Source organism: Pipistrellus kuhlii, unplaced genomic scaffold (assembly GCF_014108245.1).
Source record: "Pipistrellus kuhlii isolate mPipKuh1 unplaced genomic scaffold, mPipKuh1.p scaffold_m20_p_63, whole genome shotgun sequence".
Classification (NCBI taxonomy): domain Eukaryota; kingdom Metazoa; phylum Chordata; class Mammalia; order Chiroptera; family Vespertilionidae; genus Pipistrellus; species Pipistrellus kuhlii.
Genome location: NW_023425566.1, coordinates 1,149,629 through 1,171,907, shown reverse-complemented (window position 1 = coordinate 1,171,907; position 22,279 = coordinate 1,149,629). Strand labels below are relative to the sequence as shown.

General features: G+C 38.9%; 1 pseudogene; it reads right to left on the bottom strand.

The window, feature by feature from the left end:
• Positions 1-17,314: 17,314 nt before the first annotated feature.
• On the bottom strand, positions 17,315-17,991 carry LOC118708740 (annotated as a pseudogene).
• Between the last annotated feature and the right edge of the window lie 4,288 nt (positions 17,992-22,279).

Here is a 22,279-nt window from a genome sequence, read left to right as displayed (position 1 = left end):
GCTGACCCAGCATTAAGAATTAGATAAAAAGGCCTGACTCTCTGTGTCTTGACTTTGTGGATTTTCTTAAGGCGTACAGTACCTGTTGTCATTAGACCTGGAGGTCATTTGTCACATTAATTCCGGAGAACCCTACAATTCATTAGCCACAGCTCAAGATCTCTGGGCATCACACAGTTTCGTGAGATTAAACAAACAAGCCTGATCTGTTGCCTGTCATGATGATTAGGTGACAGTGGCCACCTGGACTGAGCCCCATCGGCCCCGCCCACCCACTGCGATTGGTCAGCGAGGCCCACTGCTCCCTTCACCTGCAGCTTTCTCAGCAGAGGACAGTCAATAAGACCCCATTTTTGAAGACTGACATCTTCCTCACCAACCATTCCCCAAGGTTAAACACAGTCCTTTGAGGCCAATGGGAAACAGCAGTTTGGGGAGGGGGTTTTAGGGGAAGGGTAGCACAGGCTAGTTCCAGTTCAGTGTTTCTATCTCCGAAGTCTTTGCATTCTTTCCTCTGTCTTCTGCCAGGTGTTCCTGGCCTCTCCGTCATTTTGCACAAAGCCACGCTCAGTACATTAGCCAAGACAGAAAACTGCTAGCGCGGCTGTCCGTGTCTCCCGAAAGAATGCACTCAATTCGCCCCAATGCAGAGGGAAGCGGGGGGTAGCAGAGACCACAGCAGGATGCCCTATTGCAGGAATCTTCCTGCAAGGGGCATCTAGTCAATAATAACCATAAATATAAGTGGATTAAATGCTCCAATCAAAACACATAAGGTAGCTGAGTGGATACAAAAACAACCCAAATATATGCTGTCTATAAGAAGCCCACGTCAGAACAAAAGACACAGGAAAAGAGTGAAGGGATGGGAAAAAAAATTCAATGTAATAGAAAAGAGAATGCAGCTGGAGTAACAATACTCAGATCCAACTAAATAGACACCAAAATGAGACCATCACAAGAGACAATAAACATCATTACATAATACTAAAGGAATTGATCCAACAAGAGGATATAATCCTGGTAAACATATATACACCCAATACAGGAGCACCTAAATCTATAAAAAATGTCTAGAAGACTTTAAGGCAGAAATAGACAAAAATACAGTTATAGTAGTCATATATGCACCCAATATAGGATCACCTAAATATTCTTAAAAAACTACTAGAGGACTTTAAGAGAGAGATAAACAACAATACAGCCATAGCAGGGGACTTTAACACCCTGCTGACTTCACCGGAGAGATCTTCCAGACAAACACTTAAGGAAACAGAGACTCTAAAGGTCACGTTGCATCAAATGGACATAATTGACATTTATAGAACATTTCACCACAAAGCTGTAGAATATACATTCTTCTCAACTTCACATGGGTCATTCACAAAGATAGACCAAATGTTAGGACATAAAACAAGTCTCTACATTTTCAAGAAGACTGAAATCATATCAAGCATCTTTTCAGCTTACAGTGGAATGAAATTAGAAATAAATTACAGTAAAAACACCCAAAAACATTCAAACATATGGAGACTAAATAGCATGTAATTAAACAATGAGTGGGTTACCAACAAATTGGAAAAGAAATAAAGATCTTCCTGGAAACAAATGAAAATGAACACACAACAAACCCAAATCTCTGGAACATGGCAAAAGCAGTCCTGACAGAGAAGTTCATACATTGCAGGCACTTAAAAAAACAAAACAAACAAACAAACAAACAGAACAAGAAAAATCAATAATAGACTAGTTAGCCCTGCAACTTAAAGAACTAGAAAGAGAATAACAAGAAAAGTCCAGAGTAAGTAAAATAAAGGAAATAATTTAAAGATTAAGCAGAAATACATGACACAGAGAATTAAAAAAAAATTACAAAAAAACAATGAAACCAAGAGCTGAAATCTTAACCAAACTCATCAGGAACCAATGAGAGAGGACCCAAATAAATAAAATCAGAAATGAAACCAGAAAAGTTACCACTGACACCACAGAAATACAAAGGATTGTAAGGAAATGCTATGAACAACTGTATGCCAACAAGCTGGAAAATGTTGCTGAAATGGACAAATTTCTAGAAAAATACAATCTCCCAAAACTAAATCAGGAAGAAGCATAAAACATGACGAGGCCAATAACAACTGATGAAACAGGAGAGGTAATGAAAAAACTCTTGGCAAACAAAAGCCCAGATCCAGACGGCTTCACAGGGAATTTTACCAAACATTCAAAGAACTAACACTATCTTCCTCAAACTATTCCAAAAATCCAAAGGAACTCTTCCAAGCTCTTTTTATGAGACCAGCATTACTTTAATTCCAAAACTTGATAAAGACACTACAAAGAAAGAGAATTATAGGCCAATATCCCTGATGAGCATAGATGCTAAAATCTTCAACAAAATATTAGCAAATCACATCCAGCAATATATTTAAGACCATACACCATGACCAAGTGGGATTTATTCCAGGGATGCAAGGCTGATATAGTATTTTCAAATCAATAAACAGGATACATCACATAAACATATTGAAAGACAAAAATCACACGATCATATCAATAGATGCAGAAAAAGCATTTGACAAAACCCAACATCCATTTTGACAAAAACTCTCATCAAAGTGGGAATAGAGGGAGCATATCTGAACATGATAAAGTTCATATATGACAAACCTATAGTGAACATCCTACTCAATGGGCAAAAATTAAACTCGTTTCCCCTAAGAACAGCAACAGGACAGGGATGTCCACTTTCATTCACTACTCTTACTCAACATAGCACCAGAAGTTATAGCCACAGTGATCAGACAAGAAGAAGAAATAAAAGGCATCCAAACTGGAAAGGAGAGCGTAAAACTCTTATTATTCCCAGTTGACATGATGTTTAACATAGAAAAAGCTGAGAATTCCACCAAAAATGACTAGATTAAATAAATGAATTTGGCCAGTAGCAGAATCAACACCCAAAAATCTATGGCTTTTTTTTATATACCAATAATAAATTCTCAGGAGAAACTGAGCAAGTAATCCCATTTAGCACTGCAACAAAAAATTAAAATAGTTAGGAATAAAGTTAACTAAGGAGGCAAAAACCTGTACTTGGAAAACTACAGATATTGAAAAAGGGGATAGCAGAAGATAGAAACAAGTGGAAGAATATAGGTAGAATCAACATCATTAAAATGTCCATACTATTTATGATAATCTACAGATTCAATAGAATCCCTAATAAAATACCTACAGCATATTTCACAAACCAAAATGAATACTCAAAAATTTATATGGAATCAAAGAAGACCTTGAATAGTCCCAGCAATATTGAGAATGAAGAATAAAGTTGGAGGAATCACAATACCAGATTTCAAAGTTATGCTACAAAGTTATGCTACAAAGCCAATGTAATAATAAAACAGCTTGGTACTAGCACAGAACAAGCATTTACATTAATGGAAAAAATAGAGACCCCACAAATTGACCCAAGACATTACACTCAATTAATATTTGACAAGGAAGGCAAAAGCATACAGTAGAGTCAAATCATCTATTCAATAAATGGTATTGCAAAAACTGGACAGATACATGCAAAAAAGAAAAAGAAAAAGAAACTAGACCACCATCTTACACAATACACAAGAATAAACTCAAAATGGATAAAAGACTTAAATGCAAGTTGGAAACCATAAATATCTTAGAAAAAAAAAACATAGGCATCAAATCTCAGATACCTCTGATAGTAATGTATTTATGGGAAAAAAAAAAAAAAAAAAAAAGGGCAAAGGAAACTAAGGAGAAAATAAGCAAATGGGCCCGTATCAAAATAAAAAGCTCCTGCACAGCAAAAGAAACCAAAATGAGAAGGGAGCCCACTGTATGGGAGAACACATTTGGCAATGATACATCTGATAAATGGGTTAATATCCAAATTATATAAGTGACTCATACAACTTAACAAAGGGAAAATAAACAATCCAATTTAAAAATGGGTAAAGGACCTAAGTAGACACTTTTCTTTTTCTTTTTTTTTTCCTTTTTTTTTTTACAGAGAGAAAGAGAGAAGGATAGATTTAGAAACATCAATGAGAGAGAATCATCAATCAGCTGCCTCTTGCACACCCTCTATTGGGAATGTGCCCGCAACCAAGGTACATTCCCTTGACCGGAATCGAACCCAGAACCTTTCAATCCGCAGGCCAAAGCTCTATCCACTGAGCCAAACCGGTTTCGGCCTAAGTAGACACTTTTCCAAAGTAGACCTACAGATGGCCAAGAGATATAGGAAAAATGATAATCAGAGAGATGAAAATTAAAGCTACAATTAAAGCTACCATCTCACACCTGTCAGAATGGCTACCATCAACAAATCAACAAATGACAAAGGCTGGTGAGGATGTGGAGAAAAGAGAACCCTAGCACACTGCTGGTGGGAATGCAGACTGGTACAACCATTATGGAAAACAGTGTGGAGTTTCCTCAAGAAATTATATGTGGAACTGCCATTTGACCCAGTGATCCCATATCTAGAAATATATGCTAAGAAACCCAAAAACATCAATCAAAAGAATATATGCACCCCTAGTTCATAGCAGCACAATTTACAATAGCTAAATTCTGGAAACAGTCCATCAATAGAGAAGTGGATAAGAAAGATGTGGTATATTTATAGAATACTATGCAGCAGTAAAAAAGAAGAATCTCTTACCCTCTGAGACAGCATGAGGTACCCGGAGAATATCATGCTAAGTGAAATACAATCAGTCAGAGAAAAACAAGTGTCACATGATCTCACTCATATGTGGAATTTAAGTAACAAAATATACTGATGAAAGAAGTGGATCCAGAGACATGGAAGCATGAAACAGTGCAGAATCTTGGGTGGAAGCCAGGGGAGGGTGGATTGGTGGGAGGTAATCAACAAAGAACCTTGTATGCATATATGCATGGCTCATGGCCACAGACAATGTGGTAGTGTGAGGGCCTGGGGCATTGGGCAGGGTTGAGCTCTAGAGGGTTAATGGGGGAAATAAGGGAACATGTGTAATACTTTCAAGAATAAAGAATTATTTATAAAAATAATTAAATAAATAAAAAAGAGATAGAGGAAGATATAAACAAGTGGAAGAGTATACCATGCCCATGGAGTGGTAGAATCAACATCATTCTAATGTCCATACTACTCAAGGCTTTCTACAGATTCAATGCAATCCCCATTAAAATACCAACAGCATATTTCACAGAGCTAGAATATTCAAAAATTTATATGGAACCAAAAAAGACCCTGATATAGGTGCATTAATCTTGAGAAAGAAGACCAAAGTTGGAGGAATCACAAAACCAGATATCAAGCTTTACTACAAAGCCACCATAATCAAAATAGCCTGGTACTGACCCAAGAATAGGCATATACAACAATTGAACAGAACAGAAAACATAGAAATCCACCCAAGCCATTATGCTCAATATTTGACAAAGGAGGCAATAGCATACAATGGAGTCAAGGTAGTCTCTTCAACAAATGCTGATGGGAAGAGAGGGCAGACACACACATAGATAGTAAAATTAGACCACCAGCTTACACCACACACAAAGATGAACTCAAAATGAATAAAAGACTTAAATGTAAGTTGTGAAACCATAAAAATTCTAGAAGAAACCATAGGCAGCAAAATATCAGATATCTCTCATAGTAATATGTTTAGGGATACATGTCCTAGGGCAAAGAAAACTAAGGAGAAAATAAACAAATGGGAATGCATCAAAATAAAAAGCACAGCAAAGGAAACCATCAAGAAAACAAAAAAGGAGTCACTGTATGGAAAAACATATTTGGCAATGATACATTTGATAAAGGGAAAATATCCAAAATATACAAGGAACTCATACAACTTAACAAATATTCAAAGTCACTGATCATCAGAGAGATGCAAATTAAAACCATAATGAGGTAACACCACACACATGTCAGAATGGCTACCATCAACAAATCAATAAATGACAAGTGGTGGTGAGGATGTGGAGTAAAGGGAATCCTAGTACATTGCTGGTGAGAATGTAGACTGGTGCGCCCATTATAGAAAACAGTATGGAGTTTTCTCAAAAAATTAAATATGGATTTGCCATTTGTCCCAGTGATCCCACTTCTAGGAATATATCCTAAGAAACACGAAACACCAATCTGAACGAAGGTATGCACTCCTATTTATAGCAGCACAATTTATAATAGCTAACATCTGGAAACAGCCCAAGTGCCCATCAGTAGATGGTAGATAAGTGGATAAAAAAGCTGTGGTACGTCTATACCACATGTGTCAAACACAAGGCCCGCGGGCCAAATCCGTCCCGCCAGGCCTTGCAATGTGGCCTGCACCGCGCTGTCATCACTGCACTCCGCTGCGTTTCCATCACAATGACAGTTTATGACTGTTCAGTAAACCATTCGGCCCGCGATTTAGGCTGGATTTTAGATTTTGGCCCCTTCTCTGATTGAGTTCGACACCCCTAGTCTATACCATGGAATACAAAGCAGCAGTAAAAAAGAAGAATCTCTTACCCTTTGAGACAGCATGGAGGGACCTGGAGAGTATCATGCTGAGTGAAATAAGTCAGTCAGAGAAAGATAAGTATCATGTGATGTCACTCAGATGTGGAATCTAAGTAACAAAATAAACAGATGAGTGGAGTGGATCCAGAGACATGGAAGCTTGGAACAGAGTGTGGAATCTCAGAGGGAAGGTGGGGGAGGGTGGGTGGGTGAGAGGTAATCAACCAAGGACCTTGTATGCATATATGCATGGTCCATGGACACAAACAATGTGGTGGTGAGGGCCTTAGGGCAGGGGGTGGGGGCAGGCTGATGAGGGGGTCAATGGGAGACCAGAGAATGGATGGATATATATACTTTCAACAGTATAGAATTATTTTTTTAAAAATAGAGAGGGAGTGTAAGATAGAAACATCAATGATGAAAAAGAATCATCAGTTGGCTGCCTGCTGCATTCCCCACAGTGGGGATGGAGCCCACAACCCTGGCATGTGCCCTGACCAGGAATCGAACCAGTTACCTCTTGGTTCATAGATCTTCACTCAACCACTGAGCTATGCAGGTCAGGCCATGGGATTTTTAAAAAATCACCAGAGCATGTCATTGACTTCAGAACAAGAGAAGACAGCAGTGGAAAGCAGATGTCATGTTCATAGTGCATAGTGCAGGAGGATTCTGCTGCCATGAAATTAACGCACATTGGTGAATGTGGCTGGGTTCCCTGGGTCGTGTGGTCAGCCAAAGATCTCCAAATCGCAGGACAGTAAGGGTCAGAAAAATGAGAAAATTTAAAACAATATCTTCTGACAGGCGTTCTTCACACAAATAAAACAGGGGAATCAGTTATCAAAATAAGGTATCAAGTGGCTCGTTGCTTAATTAAATGGTGTCTGATTGCAACAGTTGAATAAATGTGTCCAGAGGAGAGAAAAAAACCTATTTAAGAATATTAGCCTCACATAGAGAATTGTTGCTTGGAGAATTTAGGACATTGGGAGCAGCAGCACTTTATAAACTAGGCAGATGTTACCACTCATGTTGTTTATTTGAGGAGAAATAAGTCAGCAGTGAGCAGTCTGCATTGAGCAACTACAGGTGAGGACATTTCCAAAAATGTTGATATCTCCTTGAAGAATAAAGTCTTTAATTCCTTTGAAAAATGTTAATATGAACAGAAGTAGGTGAGAGTGGTGGTGGTGGTGATGATAGAACAGAAACAACAACAGAAACCTAACTGTTCAAAGTTGGAGGACACTTGAAGGTGAACATAACTATTTTGAAAAGTAGTAACTAAAAAGGAAGAAGTAAGAATTGACCTTGCCTGTCCTATACACTCTGTATGTTTAGGTAAGCAAATGATAGGTGAAAGGAAGTTTTCTTTTAAAGAAACATTCCAGCTAATATGTAGAAAAGGAATATTACTATTAGTTTCTGGCCACATTCACCCCTGATGAATTAACAACTGTAGACATTGAACGTCAGTCATGTCCTTAACAAAAAGAGAGAAAACAACGCACCATGATTTTCCTGATGGAAGTAAGACAGCACCACCTATGAAGTCATCATACCAACAAAATCAACCCTGAACCTGATGAGGCCTCTGGGGCCAACTACAAGTTCACAAGAAATACAGAGGGCCGAGGAACATTTAAGACAATACCTCAGACATTCAGGCAGCAAAATACAATGAGGGAAATAAATGGTTTCAAGCAAGCAACAAGGGAGATGGATTGGGACCCACAAACTCAAAGGAACTTGAAAGTTATGCCCTGGATTATTATTATTATTATTATTATTAATTCTTTATTGTTTAAAATATTACATAAGTTCCCTTTCCCCCCTATTAACTCCTTGCTGCCCGCTCTCCACAGCCCACCTGCCACCCCTACCCCAGGCATTCAGCACCCTACTGTCTGTGTCCATGGGCCATGCATATATGCATACAAGGTTTTTGGTTGATTACTTCCCACCTACCCTCCTATGCCTTCCCTCTGAGATTTCACACTCTGCTCCATGCTTCCATGACTCTGGATCCATTCCATTCATCAGTTTATTTTGTTACTTAGATTCCACATATGAGTGAGATCTTGTGATACTTGTTCTTCTCTGACTGACTTATTTCACTTAGCATGATACTCTCCAGGTCCCTCCATGCTGTCTCAGAGGGTAAGTGATTCTTCTTTTTTACTGCTGCATAGTATTCTATAAATATACTACAGCTTTCTTATCCACTCTATTGATGGGCACTTGGGCTGTTTCTAGATCTTAGCTATTGTAATTTTGCTGCTATAACCATAGAGATGCATACATTATTTCTAATTGGTGCTTCGAGTTTCTTGGGATATATTCCTGGAAGTGGGATCACTAGGTCAAATGGCAGGTCCATCTTTAATTTTTTGAGGAAACTCCATACTGTTTTCCATAATGGCTGCACCAGTCTGACCAATCAAAACCAAGTCTGGGTGAATTCTGAGGAGACAATGGCTGCCTAGGAAGTGGAGCTTTTACACTGACTGGCATAGAAACTGACCAATCAAAACCTAATCTGGGTGAACTGCAAAGTCAGAACCTAAGGTGGAGGCTCAGGAGGGGTTTTAAGGGCAATAGCTGTTTGATGTAAGGTGTAAGAAAGTGGTTCAATTTTTTAATGACTGGTTTGGCAGTATAGTGCATATGGCTGGCTATCAGTCCAGATATAGGGATTATGTATTTTTGCCTGCCAAGAGCATCTTCTCCTGCTGAAAAAGCCCCCCTCCCCCGCCCATTTTAGCAATCTTATCATATATAATCTATCTATACTTAAAAGGATAATATGCTAATTAGACCAGCTCGACTGGCCATCTTCCAGATGTCTGACTTTCTTCTGGACAAAGCCATGGTGGTGGGAGCTGAGGCAGAGGCAGTTAGGGGCAATCAGGCTGGCAGGAAGGTAGGTAGTTGGAGGCAAGATCAGGTCGGCAGGGGCTTGGGGCAATCAGGATGGCAGGAGAGGGCAGTTGGGGGTGATCATGCCAGTAGGGGAGGGCAGTTAGGAGCAACCAGGATGGCAGGGAAGAGCAGTTAGGGGCAATGAGGCTAGCAAAGGAGGGTAGTTAGGAGTGATCAGACAGGCAGGCAGAGGTGATTAGGAGCAATCAGGCAATCAGGCAGGGGCAGTTAGGGGAGATCATGCAGGCAGGAAGAGAGGTTAGGGGTGATCAGGCAGGCAGGCAGAGTGTTTAGGGGCAATCAGGCAGGCAGGCAGGTGAGCGATTAGGAGCCAGCAGTCCCATATTGTGAGGGATGTCTGACTGCTGGTTTAGGTATTGGGCCTAAACCAGCAGTCAGACATCCCCTAAGGGGTCCCTGATTGGAGAGGGTGTAGGCTGGGCTGAGGGACCCCCTCAAGTGCATGAATTTCATGTACCAGGCCTCTAGTTAGTGTGTAAAAAAGCCATCAATTTTGGGTTGTTGATTTTATATCCTGCTAATTCATTGATTAAATCTAGTAGTTATGGTGGATTCTTTACGGTTTTCTAAGTACAATATAATGTCATTTGTGAATAATGATAGTTTTACTGCCTCCTTTCCAATTTGAATGCCTTTTATTTCTTCTTCTTGTCAGATCGCTGTGGCTAAGACTTCCAGGGCTATGTTGAATAAGAGTGGTGAAAGTGGATATCCCTGTTTTGTTTCTGTTCTTAGGAGAAAATGCTTTTAGCTTTTGCCTATTGGATATGATTTTGGCAGGTTATGGCCTTATCATGTTCAGATATGCTCCCTATATTCCCACTTTGTTGAGAGTTTTTATCAAAAATTGGTATTGGGTTTTATCAAATGCTTTTTCTGCATCTATTGATATATATGATCATGTAATTTTTGTCTTTCAATTTGTTTATGTGATGTATCCTGTTTATTGATTTGCAAGTATTGTACCAGCCTTCTATCACAGGAAAAAATTCCACTTAGTCAGGGTGTATGATCTTTTTAATATGTTGCTGAATGCAATTTGCTAATATTTTGTTGAGGATTTAGCATCTATGTTCATCAGGAATATTGGCCTGCAGTTATTTTTCTTTGTAGTGTCTTTACAGTGGTGCCTCGCATAAAGAACGCCTCGCACAGCGAACGCTGCACACAACGAACTTCATTTCATGATTCATACAACGAACTTCGTTTCACACAACGAAGTCGCCCGAGCTTCCACGACTGCTTCGCCCGAGCTTCCACGATCACTGCCGATGTATTGCATCCTTCCGCGCAGGCACTGCAGGCAGTCGTTAGTCACTGCGCTTAACTTAAGCACGTATCGCAGCAATAGTTCTTCATTACGAATTAAATCATGCACATATCACGGCAGTCGTCCTTTTAAGTTAAACTCAATATTTTTTTTATATCATGGCTTCTAAAAAAAGCAGGAAGGTGATTTCTGTTGAAATGAAACAGGACAATGCTCAAAGGGAAGCGTCATCTGATAACGAGGAGCAACAATCAAACAATCAACCAATCCCAACTGCTGACATCAAGAACATCCTGGTCAAATGGAAAGCAGTTCAGGAGTTTACCAATGCCCACTATCCGGATTCAGCTGAAGCAAACAGGATCAACGATCTTTACTCCGATACTCTTGTCCGTTATTTCCGGCAGATGTTGGAGAAAAGAGAAAAACAAACGACTTTGGACAGGTTTTTCATGAAACCATCGGCCAAAAAGCAGAAAATGGATGAAGATGTGCAAGATTCGGTAGACTCTACTTAGTCTGTCTTAAAATTAAAAAAATGTGTGTTTTTTTTTAAAAAAAATTATGTTTTTAGATGTATCTAAATAAAAATAATAACAAAAAAATTATCTTTTTTAATGTCATCTTAGCATATTTTATGCTACAGAACGAATTTTTTTTTTTTTAACATGTATTGTTATGGGAAAACGCGTTTCACATAACGAACTTTTCGCATAACAAATTTGCTCCTGGAACGAATTAAGTTCGTTGTGTGAGGCACCACTGTATCTGGTTTTGGATAATGCTAGCCTCAAAAAAATAGCTTGGAAGTGTTCCTTCCTCTTGGATTTTCTGAAATAGTTTGAGGAGTATAGGTGTTAGTTCTTTTTTGAATATTTGGTAAAACTCCGCTGTAAAGCTGTTCAGACCTGGACTTTTGTTTGCTGATACAGTAGTTTTTTTTTATTACTGCTTCTACTTTATCAGTTGTTATTGGTCTAGTCAGGTTTTCTTATCCCTCCTGATTCAGTTTGGGGGGATTTATTTTTCTAGAAATTTGTTCATTTCATCCACATTGTCCAGCTTGTTGGCATAGTACTTTCTTACAATTCTCTGTATTTCTGTGGTGTCAATGATTAGTTCTCCACTTCTGTTTCTGATTTTATTTATTTGGGTCCTCTTTCTTTGTTTCTTCATGAGTCTCACTAATGTTTTATCAATTTTGTTTATCCTTTCAAAGAACCAGCTCCTGGGTTCATTTATTTTTTGTATTATTATTTTTTTAGTCTCTATGCTATTTATTTCTGCTCTAATCTTTATTATTACCTTCCTTTCACTTACTCTGGGACTTTCTTGTTGTTCCCTTTCTAGTTCTTTAACTTGGAAGTTTAAATGGTGTATTGTTGATTTTTCTTATTTTTTGAGGTGTGCCTAGTGCTATGAACTTCTTTCTCAAGACTGCTTTTGTTGTATCTCAGAGATTTGGGGTTGTTGTGTGTTCATTTTCATTTATTTCCAGGAAACTTTTTTATTTCTTTCTTGATATTATTGGTAACATATTCATTGTTTAATAACATGGTATTTAGCCTCCATATATTTGCATGTATTAGGGTGTTTTCACTGTAGTTGATTTCTAATTTCATTCCACTGTGATCTGAGAAGATGCTTGATGTCATTTAAATGAGGAGTCTTATTTTTGGATTTTTATTTGTTATTTTTTACAACAGTTGTAGGTTCACAGCAAAACTGAGTAGAGGGTATAGAGATTTCCCCTTTATCTCCCTGCCTCCACACACGTACACTGTTCCCAATTATTACCATCCCCGGCCAGATGGTATATTCTTTACAACTGATGACCCTACACTGACAGTCCGTTATCAGCTAGAGTCCATACTTTGCATTGCTGTTCACCCTTTATGTTGCACAACCTATGGGTTTGGACAGATGTATAATGACATGTGTCCATCCTTATGGTATCATACAGGGTAGTATCACTGCTCTAACCATCCTCTGTGCTCCACTTATTGATCCCCCATTCCCCAGTGCCTGGCAACCACTGATCTTTTACTGTCTCTATAGTTTTGCCTTTTCCAGAATACCACATAATTGGAATCATGCGATATGTAGCCTTTTCACTTAGTAATATATACGTTGTCCCACACAATATGTACACACACTTTGAAAAATTATTAATTCCACTGGGTTAAATCTGAAAAGAAAGGAACATCAATTGAATTATCAGAAAAAAAGTATGAATACATTTCTGGGGTACCCTACATATCTCAGGTTCCCACACATCTTCATGTCTTGACAGCTCATTTCATTTTAGCGCTGAATACGTTTCCAGCGTCTGGATGGACCGAAGGGAATCTTAGTTGTTTACAACATTTGTTAGTTATGTATAAAGCTGCCACAAGCATCTGTGTGGACATAAGTTTTTAACTCCTTTGGGCAAATAGCAAGGATTGGAGGACGGGATAGGAAGAATCTGTTTTGCTTTTAGAGGAAACTGACAAACTGTCTTCCAAAGTGTCTGGACTGTTTTGCGTTCCCACGGGCAGTGAATGAGATCTGTTGCTTCAGATCCTCACCAGCATGAGGTCTTGGCAGTGTCTTGCGTTTTGCCCATTCTAACAGGTGTGCAATGACAGCTCATTGCTGTTTTAGTTTGCATGTCCCTGATGACATAGGAAGCAGAGTATCTTTTCATATGCTTATTTGCCATCTGTAATTTTTCTTTGCTGAGTTTTCTGTTAAGATCTTTGGCCTGTTTTTAAACTTTTTTGTTTGTTTGCTCTCTTATTGCTAAATATTAAGAGAATTTAATACTTAGGATATTTTGGATAATTAGCCCATTAGCAGATGAGTCTTTTGAAAATATTTTCTCTCCTTCTGTGCCTTGTCTTTTAATTCTATTGACACTGTCTTTAGCAGAGCAGAAAATTTTAATTTATTTTTAATTTCTATTTTTTTTTATCATCTTTATTAATATAAGATCATCCCCAGGGCTCATATGGTAGCTTTTTAAACAAATTTCAAAGGCAATTTTACAGTTCATTTAATACCACACACTCTTACAACTTTAGCCCCTTTACAAAACAGACAAAGGAAAAATAGCTTCCAAATTGTTGTGTGAGAAATGTTCCTACCATTAAGAGTGGTTCTGCATTAACTTCTGTAATCAGCCAGTGTGTCTAAAACTGCCACGTGCACCTTGATTGTGACATGCAAGATGCATCTTGCTTTTGCAGGCAGACTTCAGTGGAGATCCACACTCCCAAAACAAAAGGGGAAATAAATGTTACAGGGCCAATTGAAGCATACTAGGTTATTCTTGAGGGGGGGGGGGGGAACAATAGACAAACTTTCACAGTTAGTGGATATGGGGGAAGGAAAGCAGACAAGATCAAGGTAATCAGATTCTCAGCCCACCAATATATGAATAATTTAATAGCATTCAGCACCCATGTATGACAAGACACATTTTCGAAGTGGAAAAGAAGTTCTTAAAGAGATTGATTTAAAAAGTTCTTAAAGCTGAAACCGGTTTGGCTCAGTGGTAGAGCGTTGGTCTGCAGACTGAAAGGTCCCGGGCATGTACCTTGGTTGCGGGCACATCCCCGGTAAGGGGTGTGCAAGACGCAGCTGGTCAATGTTTCTCTCTCATCGACGTTTCTAGCTCTCTAACTCTCTCCCTTCCTCTCTGTAAAATATCAAATATATATATATATATATATATATATATATATATATATATATTTTTTTTTTTTTAAGTTCTTAAAGAGTTTGCCAGTGGTTGGCAAATTGCAGCTTATGAGCCACATGTGGCTCGTGAGTCGTGGTTTGCCACTATGTTGACTAATGAGTTTCCCCAACCACTGATTTAGACCATCAGTAACCATTAGACTCCTGTGTATGACATCAGTTGTAATTCAACTTAATCTCCTTAACAGTTCAAAAGTTTTCAGAATGTATTCCAAGGTAATAGTTCAATCTATTTTAATAAGTTACACATGCACTAATTTTTTAAAAATATATATTTTATTGATTTCTTTACAGAGAGGAAGGGAAAGGGATAGAAAGTTAGAAATATCGACCAACTGCCTCTTGCACACCCCCTACTGGGGATGTGCCCACATCCAAGGTACATGCCCTTGACCGGAATTGAACCTGGGACCCTTCAGTCCACAGGCTGAGCCAAACTGATTTCGGCCACATGCATTAATTTGTATTTATTTATCCTCTATGTGTAATTTAAAAAATCATTCATAATTAAAATAGAATAGCCATGTTTAAATGAAAAGTTTAGACAAACTATCACTAATTTTAACATATTAACTAGAGGCCCAGTGCACAAAATTTGTGCATGGGGAGGGGTTCCCCATAGCCCAGCCAGCACCCTCTCTAATCTGGGATCCCTTGGGGGATGTCTGACTGCTTGCTGGTTTAGGCTCAATCAGGCCTAAACTGGCAGTCAAACATTCCTCTCACCATCCTGAACCACTGGCTCCTAACCTGCTGCCTATCTGGTCACCCCTTATTGCCCCCCCTGCCAGCCTGGTCACCCCCAATGCTCCCTTCTGCTGGCCTGGTTGCCCATAACTGACTCCCCTGCCTACCTGATCGCCCCCAACTGCCCCCTCTGCTGGCCTGATCACCTCCAACGCACTCCCCAGCAGCCTGGCTACCTCTTACAGCCTCTCCCCACCCTTGTCACCACTCACACCGGCCCCCCACCAGCCTGGTTGCCCCATGTAGCATGCTGTTCAGTCATCCCTCACTAACCCCCCTGCAGCCTGGAGTGAGGGTGTGAGGGTCAATTTGCATATTACCTCTTTATTATATAGGATGATTAAGAAAAGGTAGTTCAAATCTTTAGATATGAATGAACCTGACAAAAACATGTCAGGGCATGTTTAAGAAATTTGTCCTTGTTATATGTCCTTGACCACTTTTCTATTTTGTGTAGTGAATCCATAAGAAAGGAGTGTTTTCAACAAAGTAATATATCTAGTGCTTTGAAATGAAAAACAGTAACTTAAAACCTCTCACTTTGGTAAAAGCAGAACATCAGTTCAGAATTACATGGATGCCAATGTTAAAAACAAGTGGAATGGATAAATTAATCTCTGTCAGTATTAAAAGCAGTGGGAGAGGTAAGAGATCAACCAAAGGACTTGCATGTGTGCATATGAGCATAACCAACCAGAGGGAAGGTTGGAGGGTGAAGGCATATGCTTGGGGGTGGGGGTGACCAGGGAGAGGTCAATGGAGGAAAAAGGAGACTTATGTATTTCTTTAAATAATAAAGAATTTTTTTTAAAGCAGTGGAAGAAAACAATGTCACCAAAAAAGAGATGCTATGAATAAAAAATAGATTGTATAGTTAGATAATTACAATATATAATTCTATAAAAATTGCTAGAATTCAAACATTTAAAAGATATATTTCTGGTGAAGTCAAAATATAATACTTGGGGCTCCTCTTTCTCCAAAAAAGAAATTAAGCTAATCAAGTAATTTGTTCTCTAAAATATTCTGCAAATTCCAATTCACAAAAAGTATACAAAACAAGATAAACAATAAAAAGTTTGTATGGATGAAAAGCTACAATTCCAATCTTTGCTACCTCAGTAAGGTACTTTCCATATTCCACATCAATATAATAGAAATGGCATAGTTTCTGAGAACACAATCCACATTTTATTTACTAATACATTTTAAGGCTAACTTTAATCTCAAAAATCACATATCCATTCACCTATTCCTTTTTTCACTTAAATGCATGGTTTGTCAAACAAAGACTGTAAACAAGTATTTACATGTCTCTTACATGTAACACATAGAAAGAGCTTTTAACAGAAATTCATTGACCCTTCCATGACCTTTTTTTTTTTAAATTATAAACGCAGGTATCAAAACAATCCTGAACATATTTTTATATTATTGGTAGTCAGCACCCACACCACTTCAAAAATTAAAACAATTTGAGACAATATTTATTGTACCTACTAGTTTAGACCAATAGTCAGCAAACTCATAAGTCAACAGTTAAATATCAACATTACAACGATTGAAATTTCTTTTGAGAGCAGAAAACCCACTTCTGTGCATGGGCCATGAAGTTTCAATCACACTGTACGTGTGCACCCGCACATAGTGTTTTGTGGAAGAGCCGCACTCAAGGGGCCAAAGAGCCACATGGGCGACAACTGGTTTAGACAATTTAAATTGAAGTTCTTTCATAAAGCATGCCATTTCTCTTTTTCCTTCTTGAGATTTATACTTTTTAGTAAAAATCACCATACTTTCATCTTGTAAACCTGAATTCTATTTTGAATATTCCAGGTTTATGTTTAAATGACAGTGCCTTAAAAAAATTATGCGGCATATTTTCTTCTGTTCCCTGAAAACATAATGTGTATACATATATTCAATATATTCTTACACATGGCTAGGTCATGTTTACCAGCTGGCATTCTTTCAGTTAATGTGTGGGTATTTTGCATTGCTATGTTTAATCACATCATTAACATGAGTAGAAGATTGTTGATTTAAGACAAGTTTGAGATCCATTAAAATTAATTGTTTGTTTGTCCTTCTGGCAGTGGTGGAAGTGTCACATTACCTTTGGACATCATTAGACATCTTAGTTCTTTTTTTTTTTTTTTTTTTAAATATATTTTATTGATTTTTATACAGAGAGAAAGGGAGAGAGATAGAGAGTTAGAAACATCGAGGAGAGAGAGTCATCGATCAGCTGCCTCATGCACACCCCCTACTGGGGATATGCCCGCAACCAAGGTACATGCCCTTGACCGGAATCGAACCCGGGACCATTCAGTCCCCAAGCCAACGCTCTATCCATTGAGTCAAACCGGTCCAGGCAGACATCTTAGTTCTTGAAGTACAGCTTGAATGCTACATGAGTTTTGCCATTTTGCTAATACTGGTATGCTCCATGCATCAACTGTTCCACTGGCATTATTTATTTCATGCATGTTAATTATAGTTACAAATCTAACTGATGGAGAACCTTCTGGATATTTAGGTCCACATTCTACTGTCAGGCTATATATTTCTGTTTTCATAATTTATCCTTAGAGGCCCAATAATCATGCCTGTCCACCTTGTGTCATATCTTCATCATCTTCAAGGCCCCAGCTAACTGTACCATTGCCTACTCCGTTTTGTCTTTCTTCAAATTCTTCCAACAAGCACAAAAATTACAAGGAATTACTCCTGTGGATACTGCCATCTTCTTCTGCACTCAGACACCAAAAATTTTATTTTATTTTATTATTTTTTTAATAAATCTTTATTGTTCATATTGTTACAAAAGTTCCTCATTTTTTCCCCTCCACCAGGTTCCAACCCCACCCTCTGCCTTTTCCCCACCCGCCATTGTCCTCATCCATAGGTGCACAGTTTATGTTCAGTCTCTTCCCACATCCCCCACTCCTCTTTTCCACGAGAATCGTCAGTTCACTCCCCTTCCATACCTCTGATTCTATTATATTCAATAATTAATATTATTCATCAGGTTTTTTAATTCTCTTGGATTTTAGATTCACTTGTTGATAGTTACATATTTGTTGTTCATAATTTTTATCTTTATTTTTTTCCTCTTCCTAAAGAACCCCCTTCAGCAATTCATATAATTCTGGTTTGGCGGTAATGAACTCCTTTAGCTTTTTATTTATTTGTGAAGCTCTTTATTTGGCCTTCAATTCTGAGTGATAGCTTTGCTGGGTAGAGTATTTTTGGCTGTAGGTTCTTGTTATTCCCCTTGAATATTTCTTGCCATTCCCGTCTGGCCCGCATGGTTTTTGTTGAGAAATCAGCTGACAATTGCAGGGGTGCTCCTTTATAGGTAACTACCTGCTTTTCTCTTGCTGCTTTTAATATTCTCTCTTTGTCTTTTGCTCTTAGAATTTTAATTATGATGTGTCTTGGTGTGGTCCTCTTTGGATTCCTTTTGTTTGGGGTTCTGTATGCTTCCTGGACTTGTAAGTCTATTTCTTTCACCAGGTGGAGGAAGTTTTCTGTCACTATTTCTTCCAGTATTCTTTCGGTATCTTGCTCTCTCTCATTTTCTGGGACCCCCATAATTCTGATGTTGGTTCGCTTAAAGTTGTCCCAGAGGTTTCTTACACTATCTTCAACTTTCTGGATTTTCTTGCTTCTACGGAGAAGTGTCTTCTGGCTCTTTATGTTTCAAATCTTTGACTTGATTCTTGCGATCTTCCATTCTGTTTTTAGGACTCTGTATAATATTTTTTATTTCAGACAATGTATTCTTTATTTCTAGTTGATCCCTTTTCATATCCTCATAGGTCTCATTTATTTTATTGGCCTTTTCTAGGAAATTTTTAAAAAACCTTATAAGCATGGTTTTGAACTCTATATTCAGTCTCTTCTTTTCCTCCATTTCTTTTGTTTGTGATCTGTTTCCTTGTCTCAGCATTTTTGCTGCTTCCCTTAGTTGGTAGGGTGACTTTGTGTGTTAAGGTGTTCTATATGGTTCAGTCTCCTCAGGTATCTGAGGGGGACACTCTTGGTGCACTCCTTTGTGGACTGTGTGTACAGTCTTTTGTAGTTAAATTTTAATTGTTGTTGGTATCACTGGGAGGAACTGACCTCCAGGCCAATTGGCTGTGAGGATCAGCTGTGTCTATGCCGGGAGTAAGCCTTATTCAAAAGCCTCTGTGCTCAACTTGGATGGGGCGGAGTTTCAGGGTGGAACCTACAGCCTTGGCTTCCATCAGCCCTGCCCTATGAGGTTCCTGAGTCTCAGTGTTCCTCAGTGTCCTTTGGTACTCGCTGTAAGCACCTCTGGCAGAAAGGTGCCCTCGAGTTTTGCCCACTACTGGACAGTCTAGTCTCTCCCCCAATGAGCCCGGAACTGGGGTTCAGTGCAGTTGGAAGTGGGGTTCAGTGCAGTCTGGAGCTTTTGTCTTCTTCTTCTTCTTCTTTTTTTTTTTTTAAAAAAAAATATATATATTTTATTGATTTTGCACAGAGAGGAAGGGAGAGAGACAGAAAGCTAGAAACATAGATGAGAGAGTCATCGATCAGCTGCCTCCTGCACACCCCCTACTGGGGATATGCCCGCAACCAAGGTACATGCCCTTGACCGGAATCAAACCCGGGTCCCTTCAGTCCCCAAGCCGACGCTCTATCCATTGAGCCAAACCGGTTTCGGCTTGTCTTCTTCTTGCTAGGGCAATACAGCGGCACAGTCAACAGTCAGTCCTCTGCGCGCAATGTGTGCAACTCCAGGGCTCTGCCTTTTGCTGCTCCCTGAGTTTCCACCTTACAGCCTAGAATCCCTCTGTATGAGCCTGGGACCCCAGGGTCTCGCCCAGACTGGGGTTCAATGCAGTTGGAACTGGGGTTCAGCACAATCTGGAGCTTTTATCTCCTTCCCACTAGGGAACACCAACCAGGCACTCAGCTGCCCCTCCTCCCCCACGTGTGCACCGTGTCTCCATACCTTGGGCTTTTACAGCTCCTCTGATTTTCCTTCCGGTTTTCTCTTTCCTTCTAGTTGTAGAATTTCCAGTCAGTCAACTTTCCTGTAGTTCTGGATAATGTCCACTCTATATTTTAGTTGTATTTTTTGGAATTGTTGTGCCAGGCTGCAGTGAGGCGTTTACCTATGCTGCCATCTTGGTTTCTCCAGACGCCAAAAATTTTAATTTTAATGAAATCCAGCTTATCTATTATTTCTCTTATGTATCAATTTTTCTAAAAGGACATTTCCAAGGTCATTTTGATTTTCTCCTATATTGTCTCCTAGGATTTTTATGCATTACGTTGAGGTCTGTGATCCACATTAAGTTCATTTCTGTGAAGTATGTAAGGTCTGTATTTGATTAACTTTTCTTCATGTGGATGTCCAGGTGTTCCAGCACCATTTGTTGAACAGGCTGTATTGTCTCCTTTGAATTGCCTTTGCTCCTTGTCAAAGATTAGTTGACTATATGTGTGTGGGCCTATTTCTGATCTTCCTATGTTGTTCCTTGGATCCAATAATGTGTCTTTGCCAATGCCACCCTATCTCGATTACTGTAGGTTTATAATAAGTCTTGAAGCAGCGTAGCATAACTTCTTTGCTCTTCTCCTTCAATATTGTGTTGGCTATTCTGGGTCTTTTACCTCTCTGTATAACCATTAGATTTGGTTTGTTGATATCTACAAGATAATTGCTGAGGCTTTCATTGGGATTGCAACATCTGTAGATTGATTTGGGGGGAACTGACAAACTGAAAATATTAAGTCTTCCTATTCATGAATATGAACTCTCTCTCCATTTATTTAGTTCTCCTTTGGCTTCATTCACCAGAGTTTTGTTGTTCTCTCAAGAAGATCTATGTATTTTGTTAAATTTATAACTATTTCATTGCTCAGGCACTATTGTGAATGTTATTGTTTGTTTTTGAAAATCACATCAATTTGTCATTGCTGGTATACAGAAGAGCAATTTACTTTTTATTTTTTTAATGTTCACCTGAGGATATTTTCCTCATTGGTTTTTAGAGTGAAAGGAAGGGGGGGAGACATTGATGTGAGAGAAACACATCAATTGGTTGCCTCCCACATACACTCTGACCTAGGTCTGTGGATCCAGTCTGCAACCCAGGTATGTGCCCTTGATAATTGCTGAGGCTTTGATTGGGATTGAAATAAATCTGTATATTGATTTAGGGGAACTGACAAACTGAAAATATTGAGAATTGAACCCTTGATCCTTCAGTCCTTGGGTTAATGCTCTATCCACTGAGCCAAACAGGCTAGGGCTATTTTCATATTTTAAAATTGTAACTTGTAAATGCTATAACCACTTATTAGCTCTAGAACTTTGTGTGGGGGGTGTCAATTCTTTGGATTTTCTACATAAATGATCTTGTCATCTGCAAACAAAGACAATGTGGAAAAGCAGTGGTGAGAGGGGACATCCTTCTTGAGGACCTGATCTTAGTGGAAAGCTTTGAGTTTAACACTGTTATATCTGATGTCAGCTGTGTGATTTTTGTAGATATTCTTTTTAAAACAAAAAAACAAAAAACAAAAACCTCACCTGAGGATATGTTTTGCTAATTTGAGAGATGAGAGAGATAGAGAGTGAGAGAAACATTGATCAGTTGCTTCCCGTACACACCCACATCAAAGATTAAACCCACAACCTAGGGATGTACCCTGACCCAGAATTGAACTGGCAGCCTTTCGGTACATGGGATGATGCTCCAACCAACTGAACCATTCCAGCCAGTGCTGTAGATATTCTCTATAAGTTGAGGAAGTTCCCCTCTATTCCTAGTTTGCTAAGATTTTTATCATGCATGGGTGTTGGATTTTGGCAAATGCCTTTTCTGCATCTATTGATATAATTGATTTTTAAATGACGAACCAGCCTCTCTTGTATACCTGGGACATGGTGTATAGTTCTTTTTATACATCATTGGGTTCAATGTGCCAATATTTTGTTGAAGATTTTTGCATCTATGTTCATGAGAGATACATTGGTCTGTAGTGTCTTTGAT